At 32.9% G+C, this 18,595-nt stretch overlaps 1 protein-coding gene across 2 annotated transcripts in view; it reads right to left on the bottom strand.

The window, feature by feature from the left end:
• LOC119680282 (serine/threonine-protein kinase N) overlaps positions 1-18,595 on the bottom strand; it is a 463,907-nt gene that overhangs the window by 137,099 nt on the left and 308,213 nt on the right. The gene's annotated exons all lie outside the window — the stretch shown is intronic.

Below are 18,595 nucleotides of genomic sequence, written 5' to 3'. Positions count from 1 at the left end.
GCATACTTGAAATGCTGGACAGCTTGATAGATAGCGGCCAACTCACGATCAAAAGCACTGTACTTACTGTGCGCTAGACTCAAACCTTTTAAATAAAATGCCAACGACTGAGTCCGTCCTTTCACCACTTGTTGCAGAACAGCACCCACCGCAACGTCTGAAGCATCAGTCGTGAGCATCAATTGTGCATCCAGGGCCATAAAGTAATTTGGGCAAGATCATTCTTGCAAGCCTCAAAAACTGCTATATCTTCCGGAGTCCAAGAAATCATCGACTTATTATTCTTACGGTTACCTGGTGTAAGATAAAACAACCGCTGCTGATTCTGCACAGCGTTACGCAGAAACGGTCGATAAAAGTTCATCATGCCTAAGAATTGTCTAAGCTATTTCACCGTCGATGGCAGAGAAAAATCACGAACAGCTTGAACTTTACTCTCCAGAGGACGTAAACCCTTCGCACTAATAACGTGCCCAAGGAACTCGATCTCGGTACAGTCGTCAGACCTGTCTCTCTAAGTCGATCCAAAACCAACCGTAAATGCATTCTATGTTCTGCTTCATTTTTTGACCCAATTAGAATATCGTCGATGTACACAAAAACGAAATTAAGATCACCCAGAGTCTCATTCATAAAACGCTGAAACGTCTGGGCCGCTTAACGGAGACCGAAAGTCATAAATCGAAACTCAAACAGGCCAAATGGAGTTGTAATAGCTGTCTTCGGAATGTCTGCTGGTGCGAGCGGTATTGATGATTACGCTTTCTGCAAAGTCTATCTTCAACATATTTTACCATGAAGAATACTCGTCACATCATGAATGAACGGAATCGGATACCGATCAGGTTTAGTTTGCGCGTTGAGCATGCGATAATCGCCACACGGTCTCCAACTTCCATCGCCTTTGCGAACCATGTGAAGTGGACTTACCCAACAGCTTTTCGAAGGTTGACAAATCCCTGTCTGGACTAAAAATTGGAATTCCTTCTTGGCTTCTTCAAGTTTGGCTCCAACTAAACGTCGGGGACGAGCAAATGACGGCGCACCAAATGTCTCGATGCAATGTTCAACCTTAGTAACTAAACCCATCCGATTTGCACTCATAACGCCTAAATCACGGTATTCATTAACCAGCTCAGCATAAGCTGAAACTGAACCACACACACGCACAGTATCTTCTTGAGACACAGCAGCCTTACCCTTCATCATCAAAGTCGTCTTCGAATCAACTAACCGCTTCCTTTTCAAATCCACTAACAAGTCATAGTGATTAAGGAAGTCGGCTCCAACAATAGGACAGCTAACATCCGCAATCACGAACGTCCACGGGAAATCTCTACGCAAACCCAAAGACAAAAGCAGTCGACGCTCGCCAAATGTTTGAATAGGCGTACCATTAGCGGCATATAAATTAACTGATGCAACACTGTTAGCCCTTTGCTTCCAACGACAGAACGACTTCGGTAAAACTGATATGTCCGCACCAGTATCAATGAGGAAAACGGTCGACGTGGCGGGATCTTTAATACTAAGTCGAGCTATACGAACACTAACCCCTTCTCGGCTCGACGACGTAGAAGGAGTGCCTAGTTTTTTGACTGATGAGAGCTTGCCACAAAACTACAAGGCTGCCGACAAGCATTAGCTCTATCACCAAACCTTTCGTGATACCAGCACCAATCTGGATGACTTCCTGGTCGGGAACGAGTTCGCCTACGCCTCCTCGATGACGATCGACTTTGCATCGACTCACTACGACGTAAATCCAAACGACTCAGACGCTGTTCGATTTGCTCAAGCCTTCGTAAAATCACAGCATTCTCAGAATAGGCTGGACAATCAGAGGCTGACGCTACAGCTATCTGTTGAAAATCACCCGCCTCGCAAATACGGTCTGCTAATTTCGCCAGTTCTGCTAGTGCCACATTCGATGCCTGCAGAATAGCGCGCACTTGTGGTGGCAAACGCTTCAGCCAAAGAGACTTAAGGAACTCATCGCTCACCTTGTCTTTAGCTAACGCTGTCAACTCCGTTAGCAACTGTGTTGGGCGTCTATCACCAAGTTCAACTTCTGACAACAACCGTTGAATCTTCCGCTGCTCGCTCTCACTGTACCGCTCTATGATGCAAGCCTTTAAATTAGCGTATCTTCCAGTTTCAGGAGGATGAAGCACTGCATCACTTACATCGGCGATAACACTTGACTCAATCGCTGCTACTACCGTGTTGAACTGTGTGATGTCACTCGTAATGGCAGCTACTGCAAATTGCGCCTCGATCTGAGCAAACCAAATCTCCGGTCGCTCGTGCCAAAACGGTGGCACCTTCACTGCTACACGGTTTACGACACTTCCACTATCAGAAGCCATAACTACACCTTCGTCTGCAACTGACATCACAGCTCGATAATTAGATATTTAGCTCAGAAGTTAATATTTCTAAATTTAAACTTTTTCGAGATCACGTCGGGGTCACCAATTTAGCAATGATCTGTTCACCTTGCTAATTAATAAAACTCTAAAAATTTTCAATGTTAATAAACTTTTATTCAACTTTTTACAGAGAGAAAAATCGAAACGTTCTCATCAATCAAAAACAAAAACTTAAAAATATTTGAAATTGAATTTTACTTTTTAAATTCAATAAATGCACAGCCAACTGGGTCGCCACAAAATAATTGATTTTTCAAACTACAGCAAAATGAATGATGATTAATGTAAACTTTGCATATTAAATATTATCTCCAGTTAGATAGCATAATGTACTATATAAATTATATATCTTTATGCTTGCATAAATAATGTACGACGGTTTGTATATCTTGGGAGCACGACGGCTGCCTTTTAACAAGGCAGGGCCTAACAACGAAAACATAGTGGTTAATCAGTGAAAATGGTTTTTTGTTCATCGAAGTATTCTCCATGAATATTTTTGCATTCGATTTAACCAATTTTGAAGTTCCTACCTCCAAACCCAAGGTTTTGAATGTCTCACCGGTCAGTTCGAGAGAAGAAAAACGTTTGCCAAGCATTTTTTCTTAATGTTTGGGACTAAGAAGAAGTCATTGGTGCGAAGTCGTGACTGTAAGACGGATGACCCAGCAATTCGACGTTTTAAGTACTCAAAAACTCTTATTTGAGCTGATGTATTTGAGTTCATATTGATGTGACTACGATCTTGCTTCGACGATTAGTTTTTCTCAATTCTCTAAAAACTTCCGGCAAACAAATGGTCAATTTTGAGCTATTGCGGTATTTTTTTAGTATTTCCTTGACTCAATCAATACTTGCATTCTTTTGAGCGATTGTCAAATAATGCAGAATCCAACAAATCTTTTTGACAGGGAACAAATCTTTCTGACAGCTAAATGTATATCTAAAATTAAATGTATGCTGGTCCCACTTCTGCCCAAGAACGCCACTATCTCCCGGTATGCAATATGCCAATCCATCTTAACCGTTTCTCACACTGCATCGATATGCTCAACATTTAACATGTATCTTATATAGTAAAATCAAGGTGGCACCCTTTCACGCAGAACCATTATGATACCCATTCTGTGTCCATAATTTATATATATGAGCACGACAACTATTCTAAGAGAATTCCTTTTTGGACCAGAAAAACCACTTTGTCGCTTTAAACAAGAAGGCAATGTCTTTAACGACCATACTAGTAATATCAGATACACCTTTTAGGGAGAGAAATCATAGAATAGATATGTGCTTTCTGGCATGTGCTAGAAAGAACAAATAAGTAAAATTTTTCTGCTCCTGACCCGCAACTACAATAGTAGTCGTTGAATAGAGTCCTTAAGAAATAATGGGTAAACTAATTTCTAATAAAAATAATGCTGCGTTAATTAGAAATTAATACGAAAATTGGTTTGATAGTTTATAATCCTCATAGTTTTCTATTCATAAGTTATAGAAAATGGAGCTAATTTTTTTAAATATATATGACAATGTTTACGATAAAAAATATTTCATTAATGTTGAAATCAAATAAAATAAATATATGTATACATTATTGATGTATCTCAATTTCTAAGTGGAGAGAGTGAATTTATCTGAATAACTTATTTTAAGTAAATTCAACACATCTGAAGTGTGTAGAATGTAATTGTGTGTGAATAGCGAAACTGAAATTGTGTTTCATCACAAAAAAAAAAATACAAATTGTTTTTCACATAGAAGAACCACACAGAATAACAAATTTTAAACATTCTTTTGTTAAATTAAGTCAAATAAATATGTAGAATCGTGCAGATTCATGAAAGCTTCTCAATACTGCATTGTGCGAAGTGTATGTATTGTTACTTGAATTTTTACCACAAATGTATTACAAAAGCTACTCCCTTACACCCGCATGAGCGCATAGAAGCAGATACTAAATCGGATTGGTTGAATGTGGCAGTGTGTCAGCACATTTGCAGCTGGCTTAACTGCGAAATTCTTTCTATCTTTGTGCATACACACACTTCACATTTGGTTCCAATGCAAATTTAGTCGCATATGAGGCTGGAGTACCACGTCACCAGTCGGAATATAATGCCACCACCAGCTGTTTGCTGCACTACAGTTGTCAACGTTGCCACCGAAATCCTGACAGACTATGGCGCTACTAGTAGCAGTAGTGGAGCACATGCCTAACCTACATTTCACAGCTTGACTTTAGCGAGCATAAGCATACTCAATACCTACGAATTTATCCACATATGCAAATATATCAAATACGTTTCACATGTGCACTTTTAAAATACTTCACATTAAGTACAGAGTCGGTCTGTCATGCACTTCAATATGCAAAACGCATACGTATACGTAAAAGTCGACAAATTCCAAGTTATTTCAGCTCCAGTTTGAGGGATTTCATTTGCCACTCACTGACTTACTAACGTACTAACGTACTAACGTACGAGTACCAACGATGCCAACTGTTTTGGAACATTTTCCAAGCTACAGTTAACATTTAATCCTTTCCTTGTAAAATGGATTGCATCGACAAGTACGTATGGCGGTGTTACTGCCATCACTTTGAAGTTTACGAGTTTGAGCTCATATGTTTTTAGTTTAATGCATTAAAGTGGAAGAAAATTTTTATTGTATCTGAACTTCAACTTAGGCACAGCCGCATACTTCATTGAACACTCACTGTGTTTGTGTCTGTGTGTTGGTACATAATTTTTATTCTATCTTTTTTTATGCGTCAGTTGCCATTAAGTTTTTAATTCACTTCCACATTTCCGTTTCCTGCACTCTAATTCATGCTCATTGAACTGAAAGGGTAAACAAACAACGACGTGCTCCGTGCATATTGAAAATAATTCAAGCTGACGTAATTTAACTGTGAGCGAAATATAAAGGAAATTTGAATAATGTTGCCGATATACAATTTTTTACATTTTATTAGTAACGATGATGTTTAAAATCTTTTGTAAGCTGTTGATATGCATTTTATTTAAACCATTGTACAATTTTTCTCGAGGATGAATTTAACTAAACATCAATAATCTGTCAAATTTAAAATTATGTTGTGACTTTTGTATGCATTTACATACAATTATTATTATAAAGAAATAGAGTATCAGGTCGTCGATCTTCCTCCATCTACCATCCATAGAAAGTGGCTGGATGATGCTAACTTCCAGAGTGCTTCTCAATAAATAGTCTTAGTTGCAAAATTTTATCAAGATTTAAATACTAATTGAAAATGCTGTATTCATCTAAATCATATCAGTGCATGGCACCACATCAATATGTGCTTTACTATCTTCGCTTCCATTTTACAGAACCTATAAATCACATAAGACATGATTATCAGTATGTTAAGAATATAATTCTATCTACAAAATATTAAAAATCCTGTTGTAATTCCTAAATTTCTACATTTTAAACTAAAAATTATTAAAAATCTTGTTATAGTTCGTAAGTTCTACGTTAAGCTTCCACAATCTTCACATCGATATGGTTGGTTAGTTGCAATGGTAGGCTAGTGGATAACTTCCTTGTACCTTACTTACCGATTTTACGCCGTTTTGCTTCCACATTCCTCACAAGAACCCCTCATATAAAAGAGTAGAAACTAAATCCAGTCGAATTCAGATAATTTAATAGGTCTTTCGTCTTCAGCGATGAACAGTCTGATAGACTGTCAAAGAAGTATTTACGTTAAGCTTTCACAATCTTTACATCAATTTACTTTATGGGATTCTGAATGCAGTTTGGAGTACAATTAATTTGTTGTATAAGTATAGACTTTTTCTGTTTTTCTTCTTCTTTTTGAATAAGTTGGGATATCGTAATCTTTCCTATTAGAGAGTTGCGAGTCTACAAGCAGAACTACTGTTGCTTCTTTATTTTATAGTTTATCTACCTTTTTATTGCTTTCAACTTCAAGATACCCAGGAGTTCATAGAATCCAAACTTAATTATTCTTACCAAGTATGTTAAACACTTTTAGACACTATAATCAGTTTCCATATGACATTGTGAGATTTAAGAGCCTGATGTTTGTTTGATTGCCAATCAAGCTGAAGTAAATACGTCTATTTCTTCAATCCAGTAAATCACATATGTCACATCAATATATCACATAGTGATTACCTAGTATGTTAATTCTTAACATTATAGTTCAAAAAACTTCTCCTTTTGTACCTTCCTCAGTAAGTGAGCTATCTATGTACCATGTTATCGTATGCTAGGTATGGCTAATGTTTCAATTTCACATTTCTACATATTATTTTTACAAAGTCAAATTTTAAAGCTATTTATGAAACAAAACTTTGGATATATCTCTAGTCATTTTTTGTGGGAACATTAAATTTTTCACACTTTGAACAACTCCATAGACTAAAATACAATAAATCTACTTAGTAAATTGTTCTGATCTTATCTTGGTGAAGAGGTTATAAAGCTTAGAAAAATTGACCATATATAACACAAGTTGGTAACCGAAACTTCTTTACTCATTTGTATAAAAATCCATTAATATGTCGAATAATCCGTTTAGTAAAAGTTTAGTATCGTCTGGTATGGCATTTACCTAATGTATATAATTGTATTTATATTGTTTAATACACTATATCATAGTATTTAATTTTATAATTTATAGTATGTGTATAATTTATAGTATATAATTTATAGTAAGTGTGATGTTGATATTTGTGATGTTGATCCTTGCACTAAATTTCGACCACTGATTCTTCTCAATGTCTCTCATTATCAGAGAAATACATCTCGTAATGCCACTGGAAATCTAAAGAGGGCGAAAACATTAACATTTATCGTGAGAATAAGCAGTTCGCATGTTGAACAATCTTTTTGGTTATTGAATGGATCCAGATTATAATAAAGTTTCCTGCTTTAAATAATAATATATACAATAATGAAAAGATAATTGCTTTGAATTCATTAAAACGGAAAATATTCAATTGTATTAAATTTATAATTAAATATACCTTAAATTCTTAAAAGTGGTAATTATCTGAATCTAAAATATAAAACTAAATTTTCAAGTTTTTATGATTTTTTTGAAAAAGTTTTGCTTCACATGAAGAAACAAGTACACACTCTCTCTATTGATTGCAATTTTTTTATGGTATGTGAATATAAGATAAAATCATTTTTAAATTTGGAAGAGAGAAGATGGAATTACTTCACCTCAATCCAAAACTTTTTACTTATTTCCTTCAATTATTTTTTCAAAATTTTTTTATTATTTTCATATTTTCCATGTTTTTCATGAAATACGTGCTCGTTGCATTTTCCTTTTATTGACTTGTGCTTGGAGCTCAAAACATCTGCGAATATTGAGGTTCAGTAAGAAAATTTTACAAATGTTTGTTTAAAAAAATAATTTTTTTTTAACATGAGTATAAAGTGAAATGAAAAACATTATTAAAATATAATTTTAGTAAGTAATTTGAAGAAGTGTGCAAAATTTTTATAAAATATTCATTTAAAATTAAATATAAGTATTTTTATCATTCTATAATCTAAACAAAATAGGTCTATCTGAAGTGACCAAATATCATTTTTGCTTGGAGGAAAATAAGATTACTGGTCACATACTATTACCAAAGAATAGGATGCTATAGTCAACGAAAATGCACTGACTATCTTCTATTCGGTTAGTGTTAGTTGGAGATTTGGAGACTGAGATTTAAAGTACTTATGTTATTAACTTTAATTATTGTAATAATTGTTTGTCACTTTCACCAAATATATTATCATAAAGAGGTTTTTCGAACAGTAGTGAACTACAACAACAAAAATTAATTTTATATTATTTTAATTAATTCAATTTTAAGCAGACCATACAGCTATTTCGAGTATTGCCAAATACCCATCATTAGTGGTTTTGGATATATGCCATTATAATTTACAAAATAAATTTATACGACACTAGTAAAATTTAATAAAAAAATATTTAAATTTTTATTTTTTATACTGATTACTTCTTCTTTTTTTACTTCTTCTTTTCAAAACACAAATAAGAAATAAATTTTAGTAAAAAAACAGTAAGGATATTCATTTAATATTGATTGAGGGAGAAAAAAATTTTAAAGATATCCACAACTTTTCGGCATCTGTCACCATTGATCGCGATCGTTAATAGATATTAGTTCTTGCATCATCACCCTTCGGGATAGGAGTTACAATATTCCCCTGATATGGTATGCCTGCAGTATATAAATCTTGTATTGTCTTGGAGTATAACTGTTAGCAAGTGGGTCTCACTTGTGACACCTCAACGAAAATGTGTACCCAGATGTCCACGCTTTTGTTTGTTTTGTACAGTCGGTTCCATAAGAGCGTATCGTGGTGGTTGTAGTTAATACCTTTTTAACACAGAGTTAGGTAGAAAGAGTATTGTTATTACTATATGCTTTCACTTTGATGTAGATTTGAATTTTCTCAATAGCGTGCCGTGATCCAAAGTATAACTAAGGATTAGATGGGATTCGCTCCTCAACAAGGTAGAACTTATATTAAAACCTATTGTTATAGATGGGACGCAGATCTTAGACCAGTCATTAAATATTCACAAAGCTTATGAGGAAAACACAAATTAGTCAGTAAAATGAGTGGGACTCTGCAGAAACCACCCAGCTATCAAAGAGTAAAAGTGTCCACATGTACTAACTCAGAAAAGGCTCAACATAACAATAGATGGAATTTATTCCCATGGGACGTTTATTAGCTCATTGTTTTGATAAGTCTGTTTAGTACAACATTTTATGAAGTCATCACAGTGGGTTACCCTAACAGTACTAGGAGTTAGACTCATGTAATTCTATCAAGAGGTTGACTATACAAATCCATAGTGATGAAAAATTCAAAACCGTGTAGAAGTCAATAAGAAACCACCAGAGGTTGACTATACAAATCCATAGTGTTGAAAAATTCAAAACCGTGCAGAAGTCAGAACCACCAAAGTTCACTTCGCTGCATATAATGCAACAGTGAATATAGGTACGAGTATAAACACAACCAAGTACCTTAGTCTCCGAAAAAGCAAGGAAATCAAGAGTTTTTGGAGATAAAATATGAAAAACTCTTATTAATAATTGTTTTTGTTTTAGATTTTATAAACAACGCTTTTGATATGAGTTTCTAAAAATTCCAGTGTGTTTACGCATAATTTACAAAATATATTGTTTACTTTGTAAGAAGTTTATATAGTATTTAATGTCAAAATTTGAAAATGTTTTCAAAATATGAGCATAAAAGTTTAATATGGCACCTGATATTTGTTTTCGTCCAATACATATTAGTTTTAATATATTTCTTCTCTGCAAGGCATCTAACTCTTCTTCAGTGTATAATATTTCTTTTGCAACTACGTATTCTGCACAGAACTTTTGTTGTTGCGTAGCATACTTTTGGATTTTAATTTACATTGCTTTACTGCTTCTTTACTTGTTAATATTAATATGGATCATATACCAAAATCAACAACAGGGAACCTCATAGAACACAAAATTTATAGTCACCGCCAGCGTACAGTTTCACTCATAAATAGTTTCAAATATTACAGATTCATGAACAATGAAGCTGCGTAGATGCATTTTAAAAAATTGCGCTACATACTGAAATAAAGGATGTTGGATGGTATGCAAAGCAAGAGGAAGCCATTCATTCTTAAAATATCCCTGTCAGGCAGTGTCCCATAAATCGTAAAGTATTTGCCGCACTGACTGACACTGAGTTGCAAGTAACTGCTGCGGACGTACGTTAACTATGACAGCGTGAGCGCTGCAGAAGCTGGTATAGCATGGCACTAGTATATAAGGTACACGCTAGTGCAGCAAATGCACTAGCAGAGTGGAAAGTATCTCGTAATGCAAATCCAGAACTTTCAGCAGAGTAAACGCCGCTATGATGAAGTTGTAAGAGGGCAAACGGAAGTACTACTTTTGGTCGGTTTTTGTTTTCGAGGCGAATAGAACGAAACTGTCAAAATGGCGTATGTAAATGAAGAATTGAAACTTTGGTACTTCGGTACTTCGGTACTTTGTTGCTTTCGCTAACATAAAAATGAGAAATAAAAACTGCACAAAATTGAGTTTCTGATAAAAAATTTATGTCAAACAGTTTGAGTTGTAGACTAAAAAACAGAAAACCAAAAAAAAGTAAATTATAAAAAATATTGTATGTGTGGAAGAAGTGCAGGAAATGAGTAAAAGCAAAAGTTTCGCTAGATTAATTTAAGCAGAGCATGTGCTAAGATTCCATATGCAAATGCTGATTTTAGCTTACGTATTTGAGTTGTGTCAGCTGAATTGGTTTTATCTGGTACTATAGCTTTCTGTTTTTGCCAGCTACCTTTAGATTTTTTAACTGATTTTAGGTTGATATGAATGATTTATGTGCAAGTGTTGCACACATTATCCTGTGCAGTATGTTTGTTGCTAACAATTGTGATCTAACCTAAGTCAACTTAACTCAATCTTATTCTATTCCTTTATTTTCTATGCTCATTTTTTATGTGAACCATTTGAAGAAGATTTATTTTTGCAACTTATGCGATACTTTATTCTTTGACATTATCCTAACAGCTTCAGCTGTTCTTCTGCTTTAGAATTGCATTATTTTAGTTGCTGTTGACACATTTGTTTACTTAACTCAGCAATCTAAAATAAATAAGATTTCTACAAGTATTTTCAACTACTGAAGAGCAAACGAATTTGTAACACTGCACTTGAGACTAACAAAACTAACAACTATCATATAGAAATACATTTTTGTATTTTACCAATTTTTAGAAATATTTTCTTTTAATATTTTTTTATTTTATATTTTTAAAGTTGAAAATAGATTTCACAATGCTTTTCTTTGTATGAATTTTAAATTAAATTTCTTAATGGAAAATAAAATTTCAAAAATCTCCAGGCAATTTTTAGTATCTTGTCAGTTGAGTTTATTGCTTTATCAATGATAAAATACTAGCTAACAAAATATTTATTTTCTATTTTCATAAAATAAATTTTAATAACAAACGATAAAATTGTTTTATCACAAATTCTGTTATTGACAGAATGATACTTCAACCAATTTTTAAAATAAAAACAAATTAAGATATCCTTTGAAATGAACAAGACATCTTTCGAATGTCTTTTTGCCTTAGAATATTTAATTCTATTCAACAAAATAAAATTTAAATAAAATTTTTTTTAAATAATTCAAAAATTCTGATAATTTAATTAGTTTATAAGCTCTCACTTAAAATAAAATATTTATATAAAAATATTGCAATAAGATATGTTATGGCTTAAAATTCAATATACCTTTGTTACACTGCATCCTCTGTATGATAAAAACTAAGTATTTTGATTTCTTTTTTTGATTTTCCAATAGCTTTGGGTTAAAAACAGGTTGAAGTTTAGAATTCTAGCCTTTTTTTCTCCTGAACATCTGTATATCTGGCAATAACTGGTTAAAATTTAAAAAATGCAGTTTAAAAGTCTAAATGAAAAATTAATTATATTAAGAGATACAAACTTAATCACTTGAGATCCAAATTTCCACTCTCTTCTTCCAAAAAGTGGAAAAATTTTCAACTAAATTTTAATGAACCGAAAAATGTCAGCACTCTTAAGCAATTTTAAGGATGTGGTTATGATTATTAATAGAACGAAGTACTAAAATTTTACGAAAAGAATGGTGCTAAATAAATCGTGTTTTACAATGTCAGTATCTCAAAACTCTCTTTGGATACGGTTCCAGATGAAACGTGCTCGTTTCTGATCAGTGCTTTGTATAATGGCGACAAATTTTTTTATTATTTATAGTTATAAATCTTTGAAGGAAATTTTTCATCCAAGCATAGCACAAACAGTTCTAAGTTTATAAACTTAAATATCAAATAAAAATATTATTCAAAACAATATACCATAAACTATAACGAAAAATGTATTTTCTAATTTCCACAACAGTTATACTTTTGTAATCGTTGCAAGGATCATAAAACTCTTTGTTAAGAATCCTAAAATAAATTCACTTTAATTCCTTTTATTATTCACAGAAAACTTTTCAGCCGAAACAAGTAGGACGAATTGTAAAAAAACCCAGTCGTTTTAGTGAATTTCTTACACCAACTTTATTGCATTTCATTATACATGCATCTACTCGTACATACTATGGTTAAAAAATGGATGTCTTCATAAACCTTTCATTGTTTAACATTAAAATTTATTATTATTTCAACACAGCGGATGTGGGATTGATAAAATGTTTCGAAATCCGTACAATATTTGAACCAGCAAATCCAGAATAAAATCATATAAATATGAAAATAGATATAATTAAATAATAAATTAATAAAACTAAATTATATAAATAAAATAAATTAATATAATATAATAAACATAAATGATCGGAAATTCAAATATATATATTAATTATTTTAAAAATATGCTCGACATATCACCCAATGATCAGTTATCCAAAAAAATTAGAAATGGTTAAGCCCACAACACAAAAGTTGAAGTGAGTTAAACGTTACTTGGATTTTTCTTTTTATGGATGAAAAAAGTTCTCTAGATATTCTTACAAATCAAAAAAATAAAAATTTGAGTTAACCATATTCTAAGCTTAAAGTAATGATAATGCTGAGATTAACTTTCGATATGTGGTAAACCAAGTTAGCGATTTTATGTTTGCTTACAGATACTGATAATTAGACTAGCACTACTTTATGGGTGTGTCGCGTATAGCAAACGTGCCAACTCTACTATCCAAAAGCTACAAGTTGCTCAAAGTCAGGCTCTGCGAAGGCTCTTCAAAGTGTCATGGTATATCCGCAAGAATGACATGCTAAGAGACTTTAAAATAGATCCGATCAAAAAATACATAAGGGACAGAGCTCTGAAGCTATATGCGAAAACCGACAGGCTGCTCTACTTAGCACTATCTAATCTCAGAGTAATCAGATCTTAGATCAATCATGGAGTAATCACGAAGCTTATGAGGAATACTCAAAGTAGTCAGTGAGATGGATGGAACTCTGCAGCAATCCCCCAGTCATCATAGAGTAAAAGTGACCAGATGCACTAACTCTACCCTAGCTTCTACACTGCTCACATAATCTGTTAATTATTGTTCTTGGCATATAATCTTAGAGGAACTAAATAAAGAATCACTTAATAGTTTCGTAATATGTAAATTGCTATAACTGCTACATTCCTTTAAATAGTTATACATTGCATATATCTCTTAAAGTTCTTAACATTATTTCCTAAAGAATATTATACAGCATATACCATACTAATTTGAGCTGATATGAATATATAGTAAGCCACTTCACATCCTTTACGAATAGAATTAATTTCAAATAGATTCATTGAAGTAAATTAAGGTCAAAGTACTAGCTTAAATGAAATACAAAGTAAACCTCTTACCTTCACTTACGAACTTAACTTAGTTTAAATAGATACACTGAAGTAAAAAAAAATAAAATTACCACTGATATGATATATGAAATCAACCCCTACACTTTACTTATGAACTTAACTTAGCTAAAATAGATATATTAAAATAAACAAAAGTTCAAGTGCCAGCTTATATGAAACATAAAGGAAACTCCTTCACTCCGTTTACAAATTTAACTAAGTTGAAATAGTTATTTTGAAATAAACAAAAGTCAAAGTGTCAGCTTATATGAATTACATAGTATAAGCCCCTAAACTTAACTTACAAACTTAACTCAGTTCAAATAGATATATTAAAGTAAACAAGAATGGAAGTGCCAGTTTTTATGAAACATAAAGGAAACTCCTTCACTTCGCTTACAAATTTAATTGAGTTCAAATAGTTACTTTAAAATAAATGAAAGTGGAAGTGCCAGCTCATATGAATTACATAGTAAACCCCTAAACTTAAGGTATTAAAGTAAACGAAACTCAAAGTGCTAGCTTATATTACTAAAAAACCGAAAAACAAATACAAAATAGAATAGAAAATAGAATCGAAAAAAGTGCTCGCTAATTGTACTAAACATGCAAAATAAAGAAATTCTGTATAAACATTTTCAGTCTTAATATGATTGCAAATAAAACAGTTGTATGGAAAAAATTCCAAATGCTGTCCCTCAACAAAAACGCTACTATGTCCTTTGGGTTACGATAAAAACGGAATTGTTTTAACTCAGTCCTTCTCTCTATTTATTATTTATCTTCAAAAGATGTTTACTTTTTAACAAATTTCTGGCCGCCAAATATTATTTTCGTAGTCGACTTAGTCCTTGCTTGCATTTGACCTAGATTTTTGTGTCGAGTCTCATTCAATCTATTATCCGTTTTTGTATTTTGATTCGAAATTTAGTTTCAGTTTGTGTTTCTTTTTACATGTAGGTATTTGTTGTTGTCTTTGCTGTTGTTTTTGTTGTTGTTTTTGTAGCTGTTTTTGTACTATTTTGCATCATTAGTGTGAAAGCAATTTAATTTGCTTGTGAACTTCGCTGTGCCGAAAGTCATTAAATTTGTTTATTTTGTTTATTTATTTATTTTTTGCTTGCGCTGCGACATTGCATATCCTGCATATCCTTGCCAAGTTATTCTGCAATTTGCGGTGCTGAACGTATGTTGTTTATTTGTAAATAAATGTCGAGTAAGTATTTCAACTTCTGTGACGTTATGTGAGGGGAATTATGAAATTCATTTGATTTTTGGGTTATTAAAACCATTGACTGTGGTTTGAAATTTGGCAAAATTCCATATCGTTTATTTGACAAATAACTTTAGACCGAATTTTAATTGATTGAAACCAATAAAAACTCTGGTTTATGGAAACTCTGATTAAAGAAAATGATTGACAATAATTGAACACAACGTTTACTTAATATGGTTTTAGAAATTAAACTTTGTTATACACATACTCAGATTATAGTATCATAATTTATATATGAAATAGTAGAATAAATAAAATAAAAAATAAAATAATTTTATTTTCTTTTTTGCAGATGCTTCACCTGGTTGTAAAGCACCGAACATGCGGGTCACTGTTATTAAACCAGAATCGGGGACTGAGCGGCCTTATGCAAAATTTGAAACCACACCAGCCAATTTACCAGAAGACTTCACCACAGTGGATGTTGAATATGTTGAAAAAATAAATATTGACCTGACTTCCAACTCAGCGGCTAATGATAACAAAATGGCTGTAGTAAATCCATATAAAATTGATGTGGAGGGAGAAGAGCATACGACAGCTTTAATTTCTGAAGATACAGCCGCAATAGATGATGAAGAAGAGGATGATGTCACTGAAACGGAAGATACGGCACACAAACGTCTAAATCATAATCGAAAATATAATAAAAAACGACGCTCAGGTTCTAGTCGTCGACGTCGCATTGAAAATGAGAATGGTCAAAGCCGCGGTCGTGGCAGCCGTTATAAGCGACAAGTCATACATCATGACCCAGATGCTTCTCCCGAGACAGACAAATGGAGTGGCAGTAAGTTGGCAGCTGAAGGCGATGTCTACTATGTACACATTGAAGACATACTAAAATCCCAATCACCAAATGCAGAGTTGCGGTTAAAATTGCATAAATTAAAAAAGAAATCAAAGCAAACAAAATGCAGTGCGAATGAGAATAAAGAACAATGCAAGAAAGCGGCAGCGAAAAAGAAGAAGAAAAAGGTTAATGCAACTGATGTTGAGGGAAAACTCGCAACAAACAACAAGAAAACGCCAAAGACTATAAAACAAGAAAAACAAGAACAACAACATCATCGTAGACGTGGCGATAGTCATGAAGATAAACAGGAACGTGTACATGAACATCAGTTACAAAAACGCGATGTTAATCCAAGATGGCATAATACTGTTAGTTTCGACAATGACACACAGCAACCGCAACCCATTGATAATGGCTTTGAGGATGATGTAGATGAAATTACTGCCGATGCTGATGCCGATACCGCTGCCTCTGCCTCTGTCTCAGCCACAGATGTCGCTGATAATGCACTAAACGCTGAGATATTAAGTGCTGATAAAATTTACATCAACATGACGAGCGATGGCCTCCAACGCGTCAAACGCAAATCGGGTAAAACCACAGGCGCATTAAGTCGTCCGAAGGGTGGCGGTGATTCCAGTTCAAAGACCACTAGCCGTAAGGATAAGGGTAAGTAAAATATGTAAAAATATGAAAAAAATGTATGAAAGTATATAGCGTTTTTAAGTTTCCCTTACGTTTTGATGGACATAAATTTTATTACGTTTTCTCTATCACTCAGAACTTTAATGGTTGGCTTAGGTGCCGAAGGCTTAGAAATACATAAAAAGTGACTTAGCTCTTATACTTGCCATTATATCGAAACAGTAATTTTTTTCATCTTCTTTTGTACATCTTACCTTTTATGGAAAACCCATTCTCCTTCTCCAGCCGGCTTTTTATCTTAATTTTAGTTATATTTTCATGGCGTTTGTTTGTTTTTTGATTAAGTGAAATTGCCTTCTTTGTGCTACTGACATTGCATAGCCGGTAGGTTGTTGTTTCATTGATGCTTGGTGAAGGGTTAATGTGTCCGCATAATATTATCCTATCCTGTCCAACACTCTTTAAACTTTCAAGTCAAATATGTTTGTTTCGACGAACTGAAGCTGAGTATCTCATGAATGTAAAATAATATCATCAGCATCAGGCATCTTCTTTGCTTACCTTCCCTTTTTACTTGCCACGTAGTTTATTTTCTTTTCTTTTCTCTTCACTTTTTTTTGATTCCTTTGTTTTGTTTTCTTCAATTTCCTTTCAGACTCAAGTGTTATTGAAGTTTTTCATTCGTTTTGACTTTTTTCCTGTACTCGCACACATAGGCTGGCTGAGGGTTAATGTGGCTTTTATCATTTTATGGGGTTAATTTAAAGTGTTTTTGTTTGCTTTATGAGGTGCCTTTGCTACTTTAACTAATTCTCAAGTGTTGAGATATTTTTATGTACTTCGGGGAACCCTTTTGTGGATTTTATTTATGGAATTTCAACGCTTGTTAAAATTTATATTTTTGTTAAAACATTCTTAAGTAGGGTTAACCATTTCACTTTAGATTTTATGGATTAGCAATGTAAGTTTGCTATTTTGCATTACAAAAAACTCAAATAGATGAAACTAAAAAAAATTTTATGAGTGAATATTATAGTTGTTTTGTAGATTTTTATATGATTTACCACTTCAGCACTCATAAATGCAAGTTTTAATATAAAATAAAGACATCATGCATACACTTAAACCAACTTCACAAGTGCTTTCCTTTAATCAGAGGGCTACATAAAATGAATTTATTATGATTATAAATATTTGAAAGGCGCATAACATTTCAACAGTGTGATCCTGTGAAGTAGCGTAACATATAGCAACAAGCCAGACTTTTTTAGTCCTTGTCATAAAAAAGAAATTGTAAAATTTTTTTTTTAAATTTATCTTATAATAAATCTTTCGGTTGCACATATAAAATAAATGTATAAAATAAATGTATAAAATAAATATATTAAATTTATTAAATAATAATAATAAGCAAAAAATACTTAGAAGTTAAATAAAAAAGTTGTCTCCATGGAAATATTCATTTGAGACGGGCACTTCTTATTTCACACGAAATACTTGAGATATACTCGTGAATGTTTTACTTACTACTTCAAACAAGAATTCATTGAATTGTTAATGATAGTTAAACGGGTTCGAATAGAAGTGAAAAAACAACAACAAAAATTTTTGCTAATTTATTGAAGTTTGACTGACCATACAACGCTGTTTCGAATATACTCAACATCAGTTATCTTAGGGAATATTCGACTAATATTAATTAAATAATATTAACTAATATTAATTATTTTGTAGTCCCTATATAATTTGTTTGGACTGCCAAGTTTACCACCCGTGCTTGTTAAATTAGAAGCGACGTCTAAATGTGTCTTTCCACAAGTAGCTAAGACAGAGCAAACAATTAATGCTCAACTTCCAAGTTTTTTGTCACTTTTTTATTTTTTAAGTGATACTAACCAAAGCACTTGTTTTTAATTAGAACGAGCTTATAAACTGCAGCTTTATTTGAATCACAAGATCAACGTATTGAAAGTTCATTCTTTAA

Source organism: Teleopsis dalmanni, chromosome 2 (assembly GCF_002237135.1).
Source record: "Teleopsis dalmanni isolate 2A chromosome 2, ASM223713v2, whole genome shotgun sequence".
Classification (NCBI taxonomy): Eukaryota; Metazoa; Arthropoda; class Insecta; order Diptera; family Diopsidae; genus Teleopsis; species Teleopsis dalmanni.
This window is presented reverse-complemented; position numbering and strand designations above follow the sequence as displayed.